The sequence below is a fragment of the Lissotriton vulgaris genome, chromosome 6 (assembly GCF_964263255.1).
Source record: "Lissotriton vulgaris chromosome 6, aLisVul1.2, whole genome shotgun sequence".
NCBI lineage: Eukaryota > Metazoa > Chordata > Amphibia > Caudata > Salamandridae > Lissotriton > Lissotriton vulgaris.
This window is the reverse complement of record NC_141694.1, coordinates 1,477,196,414-1,477,217,281: the sequence shown is the minus strand read 5'-3', so window position 1 is coordinate 1,477,217,281 and position 20,868 is coordinate 1,477,196,414.

Sequence of the window (20,868 nt, the reverse complement as noted above, 5' to 3'; positions counted from 1 at the left end):
TCCTCTGACATTTGCACCTGTGAGGGTTTTCACGTGGATGGCCAAGAAGCCACTTCCCTGCCTGGGGAAGTTCTCGACGACCCTTACACACGACAACACAACTATATCAGCGGTCATCCATGTCATCAAGGGCCCCGAAGCAGACTGCCTTTTGAGCTTACCAACCGCTGAACGGCTTCACCTGGTAGAAATTCTTTCCAAGGTCAGCGACAACCAAGATGTGACTCGCCAGTTTCCTGGATTGTTTCAGGGATTGGGAAATTGAAAGATTGCCAGGTGCGATTGCATATTAATGAACAAGTCAGGCCCGTCGCCCAACACCCTCGATGGGTACCATTTCATCTACAGACTGCTGTTGAGGAAGAACTCCAGGATTTGTTAGCTGCGGACATCATCGAGCGCACTGATGGCCCGACCCCATGGGTATAACCAGTAGTTATTGTCCCAAAGAAGGGCACGGCCAACAAAGTCAGACTCTGTGTGGACATGCGCCTGCCCAACACTGCAATCGAAAGAGAGCGACACCAGGGACCACATTTGAGCGACATGATCGCAGCGCTTAATGGGGCCACCGTGTTTTCCAAGTTGGACTTGAATAAAGGTTACCATCAATTGGAACTGGATGTGGGGTCCAGATATATCACCACCTTTGCAACCCATCTGGGGTTGTTCAGATATAAAAGACTGAGCTTCGGAGTTTCCTCAGCGGCCGAAATATTTCAGGAAACAATTCGGCAAGTCATTCAAAACATTCCCAACACGCTCAACTACAGCGATGACATCCTTGTCTATGGCTCTGATGTCCGAGAACACGACATCGCGCTCAATCGGGTCTGTCATGCCCTATTGGCGGCAAACCTGACCTTGAACAAAGAGAAGTGCGAGTTTCACCAGGCCACACTAAAGTTCTTTGGGCACATCTTTTCTGGAGCTGGCATGAAGCCTGACCCCGACAAAATTGTGACCTTAAACAACACCAAGAGTCCCCATGATGTCAGCGAACTCAGGTCGTTCCTTGGAATGGCCAGTTATTGTGCTCGTTATGTCAGGGACTACGCAACGATCAGCCATCCCCTCCGTATGCTTACTAAACAGGGTCAACCGTTTGAATGGACTCCCCAATGTGAGCAATCATTCAAGGCAATCAAGAAAGCGGTGGAATCAGCGGATCACCTGTCATACTTCAACCCGAAACGAAAGACTGAGATAACCGTGGATGCCAGTTCCCCGTGGGGCTTGGAGCAATCCTGGCACAATATGAGAATGACTCAGATCAACGTCGTATCATCGAGTCGGAGCTTGACTGACCCGGAACGGGCCTACTCGCAGCCCGAAAAGGAGAGTTTAGCCGTAGTGTGGGCATATGAACACTTTAATGTCTTCATTTATGGCAAACATTTCACTTTGATTACAGACCATCAAGCTCTCATCACCATTTATGGAAACCCACGATCCAAGATGCCCCCGAGGATTGAAAGGTGGGGCCTACGGTTACAGGAATATACGTTCACCATAATCCACATACCGGGGAAGTCTGAAAATCCAGCGGACTACATGTCCCGGCACCCGCTTCCATCATCAACTTCCATTTCATCCACCGCGGAAGAGTACATTCACTTTGCGACGGACCAAGCTCTACCTCCAGCTATCCCCATGGACACCATTCGGGAGAGTACAGCACAGGACGTCATCTTGCAAAAAGTCCTTCACAAGGTCCGAAGCAATCGATGGAGACATGACTCTCAAGATGAGAATACCGACTCCTCTGTACAACGTGAAATGCAGGCTTTCCGGCATGTGAGTGGCGAACTGTCGGCTACCACGGATGGCATACTGTTGCGAGACCAGAGGATTGTAATCCCCACTCAACTGAGACAAGGAGTGGTTGCACTTGCACATGAAGGGCATCTGGGGATTGTGTCAACCAAACGAGCACTCAGGGAACGAGTGTGGTTCCCATACCTCGATCAATTAGTGGAAACCACTTTGAAGGATTGTCATCTCTGTCAACTCACTAGCAAGAGTGATCCCCCTGCGCCATTACACATGACACCCCTGCCCAGTGGTGTATGGCAAGAGGTCGCTATTGACTTCTATGGACCCCTGTCATCGGGCAAACATGTTCTGGCCATTATCGATGAATATTCCAGATATCCCATCGCAATGTTTTGTACCGTCCACAAACGCCTCCAGTACTCTTAAAGTACTTGATGAAGTCTTTGCGACGTGGGAGGTTCCCAAGACAGTTAAATCAGACAATGGGCCCCCGTTCAATGGGAAAGACTTTGCAGCCTTTGCGAAACATCTAGACTTTCATCACCGCAGGATCACGCCCCTCTGGCCACAGGTGAATGGGACAATTGAGAGATTCATGGCCACGCTTAAGAAAACCTTTCAACATGCTACCGTGGAAGGCAGGGATCTACAAGCAGCCCTCAATGAAGTCCTCCGAGCGTATCGCACGACTCCTCATGCAACGACTGGCCAGTGCCCAGCGACCCTCATGTTGGGACGTCCCATGAGGAATCGAATTCCAACGTGGGATGGGGCCTTGAAAGCATCCTCATCGGCAAAAGACACACATGAAATGAGAACAACTGACGAACGCAACAAAGGGAAAATGAAAGCCTACGCCGATCACCGGAGAAGAGCAAGGTCACTATCATTACATGAAGGGGACCACGTCATTGTCAAGCAGGAACCGCAGAAAAAGACTGACTGTCAATTCAAGGATGACCCCTTGGTGGTCACGAAAAGGAAAGGAACTATGCTGACGGCGGAGTCCGAGCAGGGGCGAGTCACGAGAAATATCTCGCACTTCAAGAAGTTGTCACCAGATATCTCCAGAACCATGGTGAGTGAAATGGACACTCCCAGTTCGGAAGTACTGCATCCTGATGATCGTGAGAGCATTGCTCCGATCATTGAGACACTGAGTACTAATAGTCCGAGAGTCAGGTCGCCACGACCTCATCGCGACATACGTCCACCCAAGAGACTGATCGTGGAGATGGATTGAGAAGTCAGTATGTTTTGTTTGTTTTGTTACAAAAGGGGGAGATGTTGTGAAGTCAGCACACTAGTAGTTGGGAGTGGGCGGAGCTAGGGGGCCAGAGGAAGAGGAGGAGCGGACACAGGAAGGGAGCAGTTAGAGTAGGGACAGGGCGGGAGTAAGAAGTACTAAATAAAGCTCCAAGTTATACAGCAAGAAGTGTCTGTGTTTATTGTAGCAGGATGCTACACTGGCGACCTCTGTGCAGAGTCATATCACTGCTCAGTGCAGCGATCCTCTGTCGTTGGGGCCTGCCTCGGCTGCACTTGGCCAAATGCTGTGGCAACTCGCTATCTTGGTCCAGGGGAGGAGTAACGAACCCTCTAACATAAAAAAGGTACTTTATCCTGACCACGGCAGTGAAGTTAAGTTGGACATGCCTCGGCTGCCTAAGGACTACTACTGCGGGCCAGGAATGGGTAACAAACCCTCCTAAAAAAAACAAGGCGCCTTGATCCCGGCTGCAGCGGTGAAGTAAAGTCAGGGGCTGCATGAGTTGGGTGAGATTGAGGGTCGCTCCGCCGATCCTGGTAAGTCCTTTTGAATGGAAAGTTGTGTGCTGTCCCTGTTTCCAAAAAGTAGCCTGTGCAAGGGCAGCACGGCGTTTATAACACCCCCCGCTTCCCTCGGGCAGGCAGTGGTGGCCCCCCATTGGGGGTTCAAACAAGTACCTGGGCCCCCATTGGCCCAGGTCTTTCACGCTAACTCTGGGTGGGGTCCATGGGAACATTTAAAGACCTGCACAGATGCTTTCCCCATGAAAACCGCAAAACAGACTAAATTATCTGTGGGTCAAGATAGTCACTTGGCGCCCTAAGGCATCCTAAACACAAGTAAAGTATTTTAAATTCACACAGGGAAGCTCTATTTAAAGGACGGAATCCCATCACTCACCAAGGTGACATGCTTCATCATCTGGGATCTCCTCCCGGCTGTACTTCCTAGTACAGGCGAGGGCTATAACCCCCTCATTGAGAGGGAGGAGCGAGACACGAGTACTTGTTTCTGACTGACATGAGCATGAGGTCAGCTACTTTTACTAGTGGCAGTAAGAACTCCTTATACTTGATAACGAGCCTTTGTGCTCCCCTGCGTTTAACAGTTTATCATTTCACACAATGAATAAGCTTCAGATTGAAAGTTACCGGCAGTATTTCTCATCAGACCGTATATTAAAAACAGATTATGAGAGAAATGACATTTGTCTATATTTATAGTCTAATCAGTAATACTTACTAGCGGTAGCAAGAACCCCATATCCCTGATGACGAGTTTTTGCGACCGCCTGCAATTCTACATAATATACACACTTCTGGAATGCAAGTTTGCCTGTCGTATCTCTTATCAAATTATACACCAAATCAGATTATGAGAATGATTTTTCTGCACATTAACAGCCTGATGTTAGCATGTCCATTGTTAGGGGACCCGCTCTTTTGCACAATAATGCACTGCCTAGCTCCATGTGTATAAAAGCCTTTTTATCATCAGTATTTACCATTAGATTTAGTATAGACGAGTCTGTTTTTATCATTGTTATGTTACCGACAAACCCGTAATTAATATCGAGTTTGTTCTTCTGTCAACTCTATTCCCTTCTAGAGCGGTGCCTCACGTCCTGAGCAGTTGGCAGGTGAGCTGAGGTTTCTTACCCACACACTATGGGTGAGTTTTTAATTTACATCATTCACTATGTACACAAAATGTGATCATTAGTTGAAGTAATGAGTATTTTTACTCTTTTTCAGTTACTATATTTACTAAAGTATCAAATTGTACCTTTATTTGTATTCCTTCTCATACAGGTTTGACAACTACACACACCTAGAATACAGAGGTTTGGTGTGTATGGTTGTATCTGTTGCTTTCTGCAGTTACACCTGTGTTTTGTATTTTAATGTTATCACATTATATGCAGTAGCTTACACTTTTAGGTCCTGAGGAATGCTAGACACTCTGTAGGTCATGATAGCAGAAATATGTAGACCGACCTTCTAACTAGATAGTTGCAGTTATTTTTTCAATACTGCGCTAGCACTGTTTTTAACCCTGACACCACGAGATACATATTACACTTTTTTTCTCCTGGTAGTTAGTTTTAGTACACCTTTTCACACTTTTTCTTTGAGCACTGCATCCATTACCCAGTAACGGATTCTAGCTCTTCAACCGATGGATTTTAGTATATCCTTATAACATTGAAAACATCTCTGAGCTCCTCCCTCTCAGTGAGGGGGTTGTAGACCTCAGCTGTACTAGGAATTACTGGGAAAGGAAACAAGGGAACCCTACTCACTTGGAGCCTGGGTATAAAGTTTTAGGAAAACAGCAACGACTCCTGTGGATAGATGTATATTTTTTCTAATAAGTATAAGGCACAATGGCAATGTGGGGGGTATAAGGGATGTCAAAAAAGGAAGCCGTATACACACTTGGAAAATCTGATCATCAATTCGCATAGTTTATGTAAATATAGGTAAACAATTTATACAAAGCATCTGCAACATTATATACAAACAAATAATAATAAAGTGATGGCGTGTCCCAAGTGAGTATTAGATCTAGACCATGGGTTCTCACAAACTTTCTCTCAGGGGCCAAATTTACAGTGTGGTTTATGGTCGAGGGCCACACTGGTGGGGGAGGGTTCAGTGTGGGAGGGGGCGGGGCTAAAGCAACAAAAAAAACTGATAATGAGGTTGAACACAGGCCCTTGCAACAGACGCCTTCGTCTACTGAGCCACCAGACCGGGAATACACATCTCTCACACTCATTCACACACTCACACACTCACTGTGGAAAAGTGTGGCTCAATGATTAGAGCGGCAGACCCTGATGCAGAGGTCTAGCCCGGGACCAGGGTTCAATTCCCCGCTTCGGCGGGTCTTGGGCTCAAAATTCCACGGACCTGATAATTCTCGCCTCGGTGCCTATTCCAATCATGGAGTCCCACTCTGCAACTCTGGGCAATAGCTTGCTTAATCTCCACAACGGCCCCCACAACGCTAAGGATGCCTGGCCTCCACCTTGGGGGTGCCCAGGAGTGGACACCTCACAGGGAAAGCCAGGATGGGTTCCACAGCGGTATTCGTACAAGCGCCTAGAGACCCTTGCGGGTGAGTAGTGCACTTTACAAGTATCAATTTACCAGCTGCGTCACTAGGGGGTTGCGGGGGGTGCGGACCGCACCGGGTGTCACCCCATCATGGGGTGACACCAATCTGGTTACGCTGCTCTGGCTCGCTGTGTAACACAAACACAGCAGGAGTACCGTATTTCTCACGGGCAGCATCATTCAGGAGCATGGCATCTGAGTGGCCTCGGGTGCTGCCGAGTCACTGTGGCCCCAAACTGCAAATGACAGGGAAGCAGCCCTGCCAAGTATCATGCAACACGTGCTGCTATAATGGCTAAACTGTAATGGCTGGCTGCGCTACTAGTGCTAAAATTTATCAATAGACTCCCAACTCCACCCACATTACCTTCTGATTGACGTCATACGCGCCATGCGACGTTACGTCCTGCTGCCACGTCGTCATCGCGGCCTGAGGTTGTAATGACGATTGGATCGCACCCTGGCCATATAACTCGATCCAAGCCCACTGGCGCCTGAATCAGTAAGTGATTTACAAAAGGGGGTGGTGATTAACAGAGTGTCTGAATTGAGCAGACCACTCTTACCCAGTCCAAAGATCAGGGCTTGATCCATCACCGTTATTTATCTCACTGCCCCATCCCAGCTCAGAATCTGGCTATATGCAAATCAGTCTGTCCCTGGCCCAGTGCATCATGGGAACAGGGCAGACTAAACTACCAAGCCAATTCTTTACCAGAAAGGAGACAAGCTACCGGGGACCGGTTTCTGGCATTTCAGCCTCTTCGGCCCGGCTTGCTTGAATCCTGATGGAGCAGTGAGAAAGGGACTCATGTCTGAGTATACCCTGCCACACCTATAGTGGCCAAAATCGATTTACAAAAGGGGGTGGTGATGAACAGAGTGTCTGAATTGAGCAGACCACTCTTACCCAGTCCAAAGATCAGGGCTTGATCCATCACCGTTATTTATCTCACTGCCCCATCCCAGCTCAGAATCTGGCTATATGCAAATCAGTCTGTCCCTGGCCCAGTGCATCATGGGAACAGGGCAGACTAAACTACCAAGCCAATTCTTTACCAGAAAGGAGACAAGCTACCGGGGACCGGTTTCTGGCATTTCAGCCTCTTCGGCCCGGCTTGCTTGAATCCTGATGGAGCAGTGAGAAAGGGACTCATGTCTGAGTATACCCTGCCACACCTATAGTGGCCAAAATCGATTTACAAAAGGGGGTGGTGATGAACAGAGTGTCTGAATTGAGCAGACCACTCTTACCCAGTCCAAAGATCAGGGCTTGATCCATCACCGTTATTTATCTCACTGCCCCATCCCAGCTCAGAATCTGGCTATATGCAAATCAGTCTGTCCCTGGCCCAGTGCATCATGGGAACAGGGCAGACTAAACTACCAAGCCAATTCTTTACCAGAAAGGAGACAAGCTACCGGGGACCGGTTTCTGGCATTTCAGCCTCTTCGGCCCGGCTTGCTTGAATCCTGATGGAGCAGTGAGAAAGGGACTCATGTCTGAGTATACCCTGCCACACCTATAGTGGCCAAAATCGATTTACAAAAGGGGGTGGTGATGAACAGAGTGTCTGAATCGAGCAGACCACTCTTACCCAGTCCAAAGATCAGGGCTTGATCCATCACCGTTATTTATCTCACTGCCCCATCCCAGCTCAGAATCTGGCTATATGCAAATCAGTCTGTCCCTGGCCCAGTGCATCATGGGAACAGGGCAGACTAAACTACCAAGCCAATTCTTTACCAGAAAGGAGACAAGCTACCGGGGACCGGTTTCTGGCATTTCAGCCTCTTCGGCCCGGCTTGCTTGAATCCTGATGGAGCAGTGAGAAAGGGACTCATGTCTGAGTATACCCTGCCACACCTATAGTGGCCAAAATCGATTTACAAAAGGGGGTGGTGATGAACAGAGTGTCTGAATTGAGCAGACCACTCTTACCCAGTCCAAAGATCAGGGCTTGATCCATCACCGTTATTTATCTCACTGCCCCATCCCAGCTCAGAATCTGGCTATATGCAAATCAGTCTGTCCCTGGCCCAGTGCATCATGGGAACAGGGCAGACTAAACTACCAAGCCAATTCTTTACCAGAAAGGAGACAAGCTACCGGGGACCGGTTTCTGGCATTTCAGCCTCTTCGGCCCGGCTTGCTTGAATCCTGATGGAGCAGTGAGAAAGGGACTCATGTCTGAGTATACCCTGCCACACCTATAGTGGCCAAAATCGATTTACAAAAGGGGGTGGTGATGAACAGAGTGTCTGAATTGAGCAGACCACTCTTACCCAGTCCAAAGATCAGGGCTTGATCCATCACCGTTATTTATCTCACTGCCCCATCCCAGCTCAGAATCTGGCTATATGCAAATCAGTCTGTCCCTGGCCCAGTGCATCATGGGAACAGGGCAGACTAAACTACCAAGCCAATTCTTTACCAGAAAGGAGACAAGCTACCGGGGACCGGTTTCTGGCATTTCAGCCTCTTCGGCCCGGCTTGCTTGAATCCTGATGGAGCAGTGAGAAAGGGACTCATGTCTGAGTATACCCTGCCACACCTATAGTGGCCAAAATCGATTTACAAAAGGGGGTGGTGATTAACAGAGTGTCTGAATTGAGCAGACCACTCTTACCCAGTCCAAAGATCAGGGCTTGATCCATCACCGTTATTTATCTCACTGCCCCATCCCAGCTCAGAATCTGGCTATATGCAAATCAGTCTGTCCCTGGCCCAGTGCATCATGGGAACAGGGCAGACTAAACTACGAAGCCAATTCTTTACCAGAAAGGAGACAAGCTACCGGGGACCGGTTTCTGGCATTTCAGCCTCTTCGGCCCGGCTTGCTTGAATCCTGATGGAGCAGTGAGAAAGGGACTCATGTCTGAGTATACCCTGCCACACCTATAGTGGCCAAAATCGATTTACAAAAGGGGGTGGTGATGAACAGAGTGTCTGAATTGAGCAGACCACTCTTACCCAGTCCAAAGATCAGGGCTTGATCCATCACCGTTATTTATCTCACTGCCCCATCCCAGCTCAGAATCTGGCTATATGCAAATCCGTCTGTCCCTGGCCCAGTGCATCATGGGAACAGGGCAGACTAAACTACCAAGCCAATTCTTTACCAGAAAGGAGACAAGCTACCGGGGACCGGTTTCTGGCATTTCAGCCTCTTCGGCCCGGCTTGCTTGAATCCTGATGGAGCAGTGAGAAAGGGACTCATGTCTGAGTATACCCTGCCACACCTATAGTGGCCAAAATCGATTTACAAAAGGGGGTGGTGATGAACAGAGTGTCTGAATTGAGCAGACCACTCTTACCCAGTCCAAAGATCAGGGCTTGATCCATCACCGTTATTTATCTCACTGCCCCATCCCAGCTCAGAATCTGGCTATATGCAAATCAGTCTGTCCCTGGCCCAGTGCATCATGGGAACAGGGCAGACTAAACTACCAAGCCAATTCTTTACCAGAAAGGAGACAAGCTACCGGGGACCGGTTTCTGGCATTTCAGCCTCTTCGGCCCGGCTTGCTTGAATCCTGATGGAGCAGTGAGAAAGGGACTCATGTCTGAGTATACCCTGCCACACCTATAGTGGCCAAAATCGATTTACAAAAGGGGGTGGTGATGAACAGAGTGTCTGAATTGAGCAGACCACTCTTACCCAGTCCAAAGATCAGGGCTTGATCCATCACCGTTATTTATCTCACTGCCCCATCCCAGCTCAGAATCTGGCTATATGCAAATCAGTCTGTCCCTGGCCCAGTGCATCATGGGAACAGGGCAGACTAAACTACCAAGCCAATTCTTTACCAGAAAGGAGACAAGCTACCGGGGACCGGTTTCTGGCATTTCAGCCTCTTCGGCCCGGCTTGCTTGAATCCTGATGGAGCAGTGAGAAAGGGACTCATGTCTGAGTATACCCTGCCACACCTATAGTGGCCAAAATCGATTTACAAAAGGGGGTGGTGATGAACAGAGTGTCTGAATTGAGCAGACCACTCTTACCCAGTCCAAAGATCAGGGCTTGATCCATCACCGTTATTTATCTCACTGCCCCATCCCAGCTCAGAATCTGGCTATATGCAAATCAGTCTGTCCCTGGCCCAGTGCATCATGGGAACAGGGCAGACTAAACTACCAAGCCAATTCTTTACCAGAAAGGAGACAAGCTACCGGGGACCGGTTTCTGGCATTTCAGCCTCTTCGGCCCGGCTTGCTTGAATCCTGATGGAGCAGTGAGAAAGGGACTCATGTCTGAGTATACCCTGCCACACCTATAGTGGCCAAAATCGATTTACAAAAGGGGGTGGTGATGAACAGAGTGTCTGAATTGAGCAGACCACTCTTACCCAGTCCAAAGATCAGGGCTTGATCCATCACCGTTATTTATCTCACTGCCCCATCCCAGCTCAGAATCTGGCTATATGCAAATCAGTCTGTCCCTGGCCCAGTGCAGTATTTGCCTTCATACAGAGTAAAACCTGCCGTGCTGTAATTTTGTTGCTGTAAAGTTTGCCTGGCAATTTGGTGGTGGTAGAAAGCAAGAGCCGCAGGGGGTGAGTGTGCCGTACGCCCGGCCCTTCCTCTGCAGCATCCCCTCTGTGCTGCTGCTTCCACTTTCCAGGCCATCTCCTTTTCCGTCCGTGGTCACGCTCTGTGCTCTTCAGATGGAGTTGCTTATAAAGAAAGTTATCAGTGAATTCTCTGGAGCCAGGACCCGTTTTTTGGCTGCTGGTAGGTGCTGGGTGCGTGGACAGAGAGGGCCGTGAAACTCGTTATTAATAAGGGCGGCTGCACCACAGACCCGGGGGCAATGCTCAGCTATTGATTTAATCACACTGCTTAAGGGCCCGGTCAGAAAAGTGTGCAGCTACGGCAGGGGTTCGAAGAACTCCTTCTTTTCAGCACATGTTTTTGATGTATGAGTGGGAACTGGGTGTCGGCTTTGATAGTGTAATGGAAATCCCCCTGGATTGTCAGTAGCTACGGGCATACGATAGAACAGCTAAAATATTCCACCTGCTTTAATTCTGAATTCCGAGATATATATTGTTAATGTGTAGGCAAGGCAGTTCCCAGGTCCAACCTTTCTGACGTGCTAAGCTACTGGCTCAACTGAGAGAGGGAGGACTCATATTAGCTTTTGTGTCTGATGCGAAAATATTGATTTTCCAGTCACGCTTGCGACTTCATTATTTTCATTTCAGAGTTGAATTGAAAAGTACAGTTGTTCTTTGCAGCTGGTCACATCCAGTCAGTTAAAGGTTGTTGCTTATAACGTTGAGGTCGGAAAAACTTTCCAATACCTTAAAAGTAAACCACACGCTACATGTGTGTGTGGGTGGGAGAAACTTGTCATGTCTGTTATTTCTGATCTTTATGTTTCCTTTGTCTTCATTGCTTGATTTTGCTTTCGAGACAGTGTCACTCATAGTTGTTGAAATGTCACTCATAATTACACTGAAATTATGAAATTGTCACACGTAGCAATCTGAAACAAAGGCAGCTATGGGGAAGGAGACTGTCCAACAAATATTCCAAGACAGTACTCCAGTCGAATAACTGTGCTTAGGGGGCTGACGGGTAGTCGCACTGTGCTGATAGCATGGTATTTCCCGGGCCGGCACTGCCAGAGTTCCGAAAGGCCAGTACCTGTGCGGGTCAGTGGTTTCTGCTTTAGTTTATTTTGGCTGCCTGCAGGCCTTGCTGAGTCTTGTGCACAGGACGGTGTTTTCGCCGATATTACATCAAAGTGGCGGCTGTTTGGGGGCACGTTGAATGGTTGTGCAGCATTTTGTTTTATTTGCTGCGCTAAAAGTTTAAATGCACAATCGCCCTCACCTGTACCTTGCCAAACATAATTAGAGCGTATGCTATAGCAGGCGGCAGCTTTCACACACCAGCGGTCAGAGGGTGCAGGCAGCAAGGGCAACTGACCTATCTGTACTTAAAGTGGGGCAAGACACCGTGGCCAAGACTGCAGAAAGGGAGCAATACAATTAATAAATGGAGCCAGGAAAGTGCTTCCTTGCCTGGACGCTCCAGAGACGTTTTTTTTTTTGCAGTACATTGCTCGAGCAGGTTTAGCTGCACCTTCCTGATCACCTTGTCTGGCAGTACCTAGACCAATTATAAATTAATAGCTGCACGTGGACAGCTGTGCTTGTGTCCCGAACGGGGTGCTAAAGTCAGCCAGGGTCGATGGCAGCTTACAGAGACGCCTGCACAGGGGCTCTGGATCAATAAGGCTTCTTGGTGCTATTAGCATACAGAGGAAGTTTTATAAAGTGTGAGTCCAAACGTCTGCGGTAGCGGAAGTAACATCATGCACGCTTTGATCCCAAATGATGCCACATAGCTAACCCGTTTTACCACTGTTACCTTTTGAGTGAGGAAAGAGGAAGAAAACGTTTACTAGAGAGGAAAATGGAAAATGAGACAATGGGAAGGAGGGAATAAGCAAGAAAGAGGATAAAAGGGGAGAAGGAAGGAAAGAAAGAGCAGGAACCACACGTTCTCAAAACTGTATTTTATGAGGATTATCTTAGAGCTACTGCTTTTTACTAGGTTAGTGCCCTTCCATTTCTAGCACTTGACAGCAGTTTTAAGATCTGAGTTTTTCGTTGCCCAAATGGGTGTAATGTCTGTCATTTATATGTTTTGAAATTCTTCATTGCTTGATTTTGCTTGCAAGAAAGTGTCACTCATAGTCGTTGAATGTCACTGATAATTACACTGCAGTTATGAAAGTGTCACACATTAGCAATCGGAAACCTTGGCAGCTATGGTACTGTGCATTCACGAGTTAGACCCGGTACCGGCTTGCACAGGTATGAGCAGGGGGACGTGGTGGTGGAAGCCGACAGACTAGGGGTTAAGTAATATTACATTTAATTTTTTTATTTTACAGAGTTTTATATTGCACAAACTTGACCCGAATCGGATATCATACAGAGTTTTATATAGAGCAAACTTGACCTAAATCGGGTATCAGAGTGCTTTACATAGAACCAGTTGCATTACATGAAGACACATTCATTTTTTGTTAGGCACAGGTAGATTAAGTTATTTGCGTAGAATCGCAGGATGTTCAGCGTCATTGCCGAGACTCGAGCCCATGCGGTAAGTCGTGAGGGGGTGACACCATGAGTTACCCACACCGGGTGACACCAACCCTAGTGACGCCACTACAATTTACAATTTACAATTTATTCACTCACTCACGCTGTCTGTCTCACTCTGTCTCACTCCCTCTGTCTCCCTCTCTCCCTGTCTCCCTCCCACTCCTTCTGTCTCCCTCTCTCTCTGCCTGTCTCCCTCTGTCTCCCTCCCTCTCTGTCTCCCTCTCTCCCTGTCTCCCTCCCTCTCTGTCTTCCTCTCTCTCTGTCTCCCTCTCTCCCTGTCTCCCTCCCTCTCTGTCTCCCTCCCTCTCTGTCTCCCTCCCTCTCTGTCTCCCTCCCTCTCTGTCTCCCTCCCCCTCTGTCTGTCTCCCTCTGCCTGTCTCCCTCCCTCTGTCTCCCTCCATCTCTGTCTCCCTCCCTCTCTGTCTCCCTCCCTCTATGTCTCCCTCCCTCTCCATCTCCCTCTCTCTCTGTCTCCCTCTCTTTCTCTGTCTCCTTCTCTCTCTGTCTCCCTACCTCTCTGTCTCCTCCATCTCTGTCTCCCTCCCTCTCTGTCTCCCTCCCTTTCTGTCTCCCTCCCTCTCCGTCTCCCTCCCTCTCTGTCTCTCCCTCTCAGTGTGCCTCTCTCTGTCTCCCTCTCTCTCTGTCTCCCTCCCTCGGTCTCCCTCCCGGTCTCCCTCCCTGTCTCCCTCCCTGCCTCCCTCCCTGCCTCCCTCCCTGCCTCCCTCCCTGTCTCCATCCCTCTGTCTCCCTCCCTGTCTCCCTCCATGTCTCCCTCCCTCTGTCTCCCTCCCTCTGTCTACCTCCCTCTCTGTCTCCCCCTCTCTCTCTCTGTCTCCCTCTCTCTCTCCCTCTGTCTCTCTCTCTCTATCGCTCTCTACCTCTGTCTGTCTCTACCTCCATTTGTCTCTGCCTCTATCTGTCTCTGCCTCGGTCAGTCTGTCCTGGTCTCTGCCTCTGTCTAGCTTTGTCTGCCCCTGCCTCTATCTGTCTCTACCTCTATCTGTCTCTGCCAGTCTGTTCCTGTCTCTATCTGCCCCTACCTCTATCTGTCTCTGTCTCTATATGTCTCTATCTGCCCCTGCTTCTATCTGTCTCTGTCTCTATATGTCTCTATCTGTCTCTGCCCCTGTCTGTCTCTGCCCTTGTCTCTCTCTGCCCTTGTCTGTCTCTGCCCTTGTCTGTCTTTGCCCCTGTCCGTCTCTGCCCCTGTCTGTCTCTGCCCCCTCCATCTCTGCCCCTGTCCGTCTCTGCCTCTGTCCGTCTCTGCCTCCGTTCGTCTCTGTCTGTCTCTGCCTCTGTCTGTCTCTGCCTCTGTCTAATTGTCTCCATCTGTCTGTTTCTGTCTCTATCTTTCTGTTTCTGTCTCTGCCCCTATCTGTCTCTGCCCCTATCTTTCTCTGCCTCTATCTGTCTCTGCCTCTGTCAGTCTGCCCCTGCCTCTACCTCTATCTGCCCCTGCCTCTATCTGTCTCTGCCCCTATCTGTCTCTGCCTCTGTCAGTCTGTCACTGTCTCTGCCTCTATCTGCCCCTGCCTCTATCTGTCTCTATATGTCTCTGCCCCTATCTGTCTCGGCCCCATCTGTCTCTGCCCCTATCTGTCTCTGCCTCTATCTGCCCCTGCCTCTGCCCCTATCTGCCCCTGCCTCTGTTTGTCTCTGCATCTGTCTGTGTTTGCCTCTGCCTGTCTCTGCCTCTGTTTGTCTGTCCCTGTCGGTCTGTCCCTGTATCTGTGTATTTCTGTCTCTGCCCCTATCTGTCTCTTCCCCTATCTGTCTCTGCCTCTATCTGCCCCTGCCTCTATCTGCCTCTGCCCCTATCTGTCTCTTCCCCTGTCTGTCTCTGCCCCTATCTGTCTCTGCCCCAATCTGTCTCGGCCCCATCTGTCTCTACCCCTATCTGTCTCTGCCTCTGTCACTCTGCCCCTATCTGTCTCTGCCCCTATCTGTCTCTGCCTCTATCTGCCCCTGTCTCTATATGTCTCACCCCTATCTGTCTCTGCCCCTATCTGTCTCTGCCCCTATCTGCCCCTGTCTCTGTCTGTCTCTGCATCTGTCTGTCTCTGCCTCTGCCTGTCTCTGCCTCTGTTTGTCTGTCCCTGTCGGTCTGTCCCTGTCTATCTGTGTCTTTCTGTCTCTATCTGTCTGTCTCTGCCCCTATCTGTCTCTGCCTCTGCCACTCTGCCCCTATCTGCCTCTGCCCCTATCTGCCCCTGCCTCTATCTGTCTCTGCCCCTATCTGTCTCTGCATCTGTCTGTGTTTGCCTCTGCCTGTCTCTGCCTCTGTTTGTCTGTCCCTGTCGGTCTGTCCCTGTATCTGTGTATTTCTGTCTCTGCCCCTATCTGTCTCTTCCCCTATCTGTCTCTGCCTCTATCTGCCCCTGCCTCTATCTGCCTCTGCCCCTATCTGTCTCTTCCCCTGTCTGTCTCTGCCCCTATCTGTCTCTGCCCCAATCTGTCTCTGCCCCTATCTGTCTCTGCATCTATCTGTCTCTGCCTCTGTCAGTCTGTCCTTGTCTCTGCCTCTATCTGCCCCTGCCTCTATCTGTCTCTGCCCCTATCTGTCTCTGCCTCTGTCAGTCTGTCACTGTCTCTGCCTCTATCTGCCCCTGCCTCTATCTGTCTCTATATGTCTCTGCCAATATCTGTCTCGGCCCCATCTGTCTCTACCCCTATCTGTCTCTGCCCCTATCTGCCCCTGTCCCTATCTGTCTCTGCCCCTATCTGTCTCTGCCTCTGTCACTCTGCCCCTATCTGTCTCTGCCCCTATCTGTCTCTGCCTCTATCTGCCCCTGTCTCTATATGTCTCACCCCTATCTGTCTCTGCCCCTATCTGTCTCTGCCCCTATCTGCCCCTGCCTCTGTCTGTCTCTGCATCTGTCTGTCTCTGCCTCTGCCTGTCTCTGCCTCTGTTTGTCTGTCCCTGTCGGTCTGTCCCTGTCTATCTGTGTCTTTCTGTCTCTATCTGTCTGTCTCTGCCCCTATCTGTCTCTGCCTCTGCCACTCTGCCCCTATCTGCCTCTGCCCCTATCTGCCCCTGCCTCTATCTGTCTCTGCCCCTATCTGTCTTTGCCTCTGGCTGTTTCTGTCTCTATCTGTCTCTGTGTCTCAGGCAGTGCACACGTACTGTTTCTACACGTCCCAGTCACCAGCCCAGAGACAGCCCCCCCCCCCTGTAAGCCAGCTCGTTTTCTTTCAGAATGTGCTGCTTTGTGGGGTTTGTGTCCCACCACTTGGCCTGGGGGTCACAGCTGTCACGACACCCCCGAGCAGTCAGATCAAAACCTCCCTTGAGTACTTCACAGGTCTTTAAAAGACCATTTATTTGTTATTGAGGCCTTGTTGTATTTGAATTTGAATTTGAATTTAAAATTATTTTTAAAGCGCACGTACACCAGCGGTTTCTTGTCGCTACAACTAACAAAGGACCGGAGCTGGATAAACGAAAAACAGACTGCTAGTGGATTAATTGAAGGACTTCGTGAACAGATGAGCCTTGAGCTGCTTCCGGAATTGCGGATACAGGGTTAAGGCTCTGAGCTCAGGGGGCAGAGAGTTCCAGAGGAGCGGGGCGAGGGTCGCAAATTTCGAACCTCCCCATTTCTTTCTCCGGAACCGTGGGATTGTAAGAAGGGACTGAGTAGATGAGCGTAGTTCCCTGGTGGGAACGTAAGGGGTGATCTCAGATGAGATGAAAGCCGGTGCCGTGCCCAGTCGAGCTTGAAAGGCGATGGAGGCGAGCTTAAACTGGACACGGGCACGAACAGGGAGACAATGTAGAGACTTTAAAAGGGGGGTGGTGTGGTGGGATTTCGGGAGTTTGAATACCAGGCGCCCGCCTGGTTTTGGATCTGTTGCAGACGCCGTAGGCTATATGCAGGAATACCTGCATATAGGGCGTTGCCGTAATCCAGGCGGGAGACCACCATGGCCAAGGTGATCAGTTTGAGGGCAGCAAAGGAAAAAAAGCGGGACACCCTGCGTATAGTGCGCAGTGAAAGGAGGGAAGAAGAAACCACAGAGCTAACCTGGGAGTGAAGAGTGAGTTGAGAATTGAGTTTAATACCTAGTGTTTTGACAGAGGTAGAGGGGGTAGGTGGAGGACCGAGAGAGGGGGGCCAAAATAAAGAAGACCAGGGGCTGGATGAACCACCCGTCAACACCAGCTCGGTCTTGTCTGGGTTGAGTTTCAGATGGTTGTGGTTCATCCAGTCCCGGATATGGGTCATAATAGATTGGAAATTAAGAACGGAAGAGGGGGAGGAAGACAGATTGAAGACAAGCTGGAGGTCGTCCGCATAATTAAATACGGCGACCTCCATTTGTTGCAGAGAGAAGATAAGAGGGGCGATATAAAGATTAAACAAAAGAGGGGAAAGGGAGGAGCCTTGGGGGACCCCGCACTGAACTTTCCGAACGTCCGCAGTGAAATCACCCAGGCGTACAGCCCGGGTGCGGTCGCTCAGGAAGGAGGATAACCAGACCAGTGCGGTGCCCCCGATCCCCGCCGCCGTGACACGGGAAAGCAAGATGGTATGATCCACCGTGTCAAAAGCGGCTGAGAGATCGAGGAGGACCAAGGCCTGGGGCTGGTTGGTATCCGTACCCTCCCTGAGGTTGTCCAGGACCGAGAGAACTACGGACTCCGTGGAGTGTGCGGGGCGGAACCCGGCCTGGCGGGGGGCAAGAGCTCCATGCTTCTCCACAAAAGAGCTCAGAGCGCAGGTGACATGGCGCTCGAGCACCTTTGCTAGAAATGGCAGGAGGGAGATGGGGCGAAAATTGTCAGGGATTGAGGGGTCCGCGCCCGGCTTTTTCAAGATGGGTACAATTACTGCTGATTTGAGTGGATTAGGTACTACGCCTTGGGAAAGAGAGCTATTGAGGGTGAAGGGGGGGGGGTCTGGGCAAGTGATAAAGATATGACGGAGGATATGAGCAGGGCAGGGATCTAATGGGGAGCCGGATTTGACAAGGGGTATTATGGAAGTCAGAGATTCCTTAGTTAGAGGGGGGAGGGTGGTGAGTTCTTCCTTAGGAGGGGGACACTGGGGATCAACAAAAGTGGGGGAGGGGGGAGGGATATTGGCCTTAATGGTGGCTATTTTCTGAATGAAATAGTTATTGAGGGAGTGACAGAGTTCTTTGGAAGGGGCGGGCTTTAAAGTTGTTCTGTCCGAAAACACCAGATTGTGCACGATTGAAAAAATTTCCTTCGACTGGTTTTCTGCTGCGAGGATTTTGGAGGAGAAGTAGGTGGTTTTAGCCTCCAGGATGTCTTTTTTGTATTGGGTCAGGATGTTAACGAATTCCAATCGCAATGAGGGGCAATAATTTCTCCTCCAAGCCCGCTCCGCGCGACGTACCGCTAGTTTGGTGGCCTTAAGATCTTCGTTAAACCACTAATTGGCGTCCTTCTCCCGCTTAGAGGTGATTCGTTTTAGAGGGGCAATAGAATCGCAGCCTGAGGAGAGCCACTGTTCAATGGCCTTGACCTGGGAAAGGGTGGATAGACCTTGTAAGGAAGGGAGGGAAGTGGTGAGTAGGGAGGATAGATTTTCCGGATCAACTCGTCCCCAAGCGCGGACCCAGATGTTTTTGGGGAGAGGGGGCTTGACCGGAGGGTGAATGGGAAGGGCAAATGAGATCAAGTGGTGGTCAGACCACGTGTAGGGCGAGATGGAAAGGGACTCTACAGGACAGTTCAGGGACCAGATCTGGTCTAAGATGTGACCTTTGATATGGGTAGGAGAATGGATATGAGAAGTAAAGTTGAGGGATAGAAGGGTCTCCGAAAATTCTTTTGAAGATGGACATTCAGCTGGGTCAGAGAGGCAGAAGTTGAAATCACCCAGAAGTAGAATGGAGGAGTTGTTAACAGTGATCGTGGCCAGAACTTCCAAAAAGTCAGGGAGAAACAAAGAAGGGGATTGAGGGGGGCGATAGGTAAGTATACAGTTAAGAGGGGGCGTGATGGAAATGGTGCGGATAGCCAGATACTCGGTGGTAGCGATGTCTGGCAGAGGCAGAGTTTGGAAGGGAAGGTCGGTACGGGCGATGACTGCCACGCCGCCCCCAGCTCTGCCAGTAAGGCGATCTGCACGAAGGGCGTAATATGGGGCTGGTAAAGTAGCCAGTAGAGTAGGGAGGGAGTCATCACAGAACCAAGTTTCCGTTAAAAAAAGAAGATCTGGAGCATGAAGGTCTAGCAGTACCGAGAGTTCGTGCGCATGGGCTACTGCAGACCGGGTGTTAAGGTAGAATGCCGAGAGGGTTTTGGAGGTAGCAGGGAGAGCATTGTCTCTAGAAGAGTGGAGGGGGGCGACTTGGGGAGGGGGGATGTCAAGGGGAGCAGCCGGAGATAGACCAAGAGACGAAATGCGAGAGCAGGTGGAGGCTGGTAAGGACCATGGTCCCCGGAGGCAGCGTAGTTGAGCAGGGGAGTAGATGGTAAGTTGGGCAGAGTGACGCGCCCCTAGCCCCGGACAGGCGCGGACGGGCGCAGATGGGCTTGCGTTAGGCGCGCCTTTGGCGCGCCATCGTCGCGCCCGCTGCGCCCGTCTGCTGCGCCTCCGGCCCATGCACATACTTTTATATGGTGATCAGGGGAGGAGAGGGAAAGGAAGGGGGCGTGGCCGGTAAAGTGACCTTACCGGCGCCCCTGCATCTCCACTCTATATCTGCAATCACCCTGCCCCCATAAATCAGAAACCGGCGGTGTTTGTAGACAATAAAAATAACACAGGTATGTAGTATGTTAGTTATTAGTCATTTATTGTATATTGTTCGTAGTGATTGTAGCAATTAGAGGTTATCTCTTTAAGATGTGTGTATCCTTTAAATGTGGTAATGATCTACATTCTAGTCATGCTGTTACAGAATGTTCTATGTATTACTGTTGGTTAGTTTCCTGTTGGTTGTGGATCTAACCACATGTGCTTTTATTCATGGAATAAATCTTCATCAAACTACTTTATTTGGATTCATTCCTCATTCAAGATACTAAATTTTATTGGCGACGATCGGGATACGACAAAATTCTCTTCTTCTTCATTTTAAAAGAAATATTTATGGATTTTCTAGGAATTTTTCATCAATTCGAACCTACGTTTTTGAATTTATCCACATAAAAAAGAAAAGGCGGCAGATTTACTCTTCATTTCTGAAAACTGTGAGTAAATGACTATTTAAAGATCCTCTCGTACATTTGGCATAACGTGCTTTAGGTGTTTACCTTTAAACGCTTCCATCGTTGTTGCCCTTGCGTTCGTGCGCGCTCCTCAGCACTCCATTACTATGGCGCATAGCAACGCTTCTGGAACACGTTTTCCCTTGCGCTCTTGCCAGGTCAGAGGTCAGTCAGCGTGACCCTACGTAACGTGTACGTGCCGCCATATTGGATTTCCTTTGTCAAGCACATCTGGCTTCAATTCCTCTCCGGACTTTCCTCGCAAATTTGATTTCTTCACAAGTAAGTTATTTTAATTCGTTTTCTTCATACGATTTTTATCGTTTTCTATTTTTAACACTTTTTCAAGACTTTACTTTTGATTTTCATTCCGTTCTCATTGGAAACAT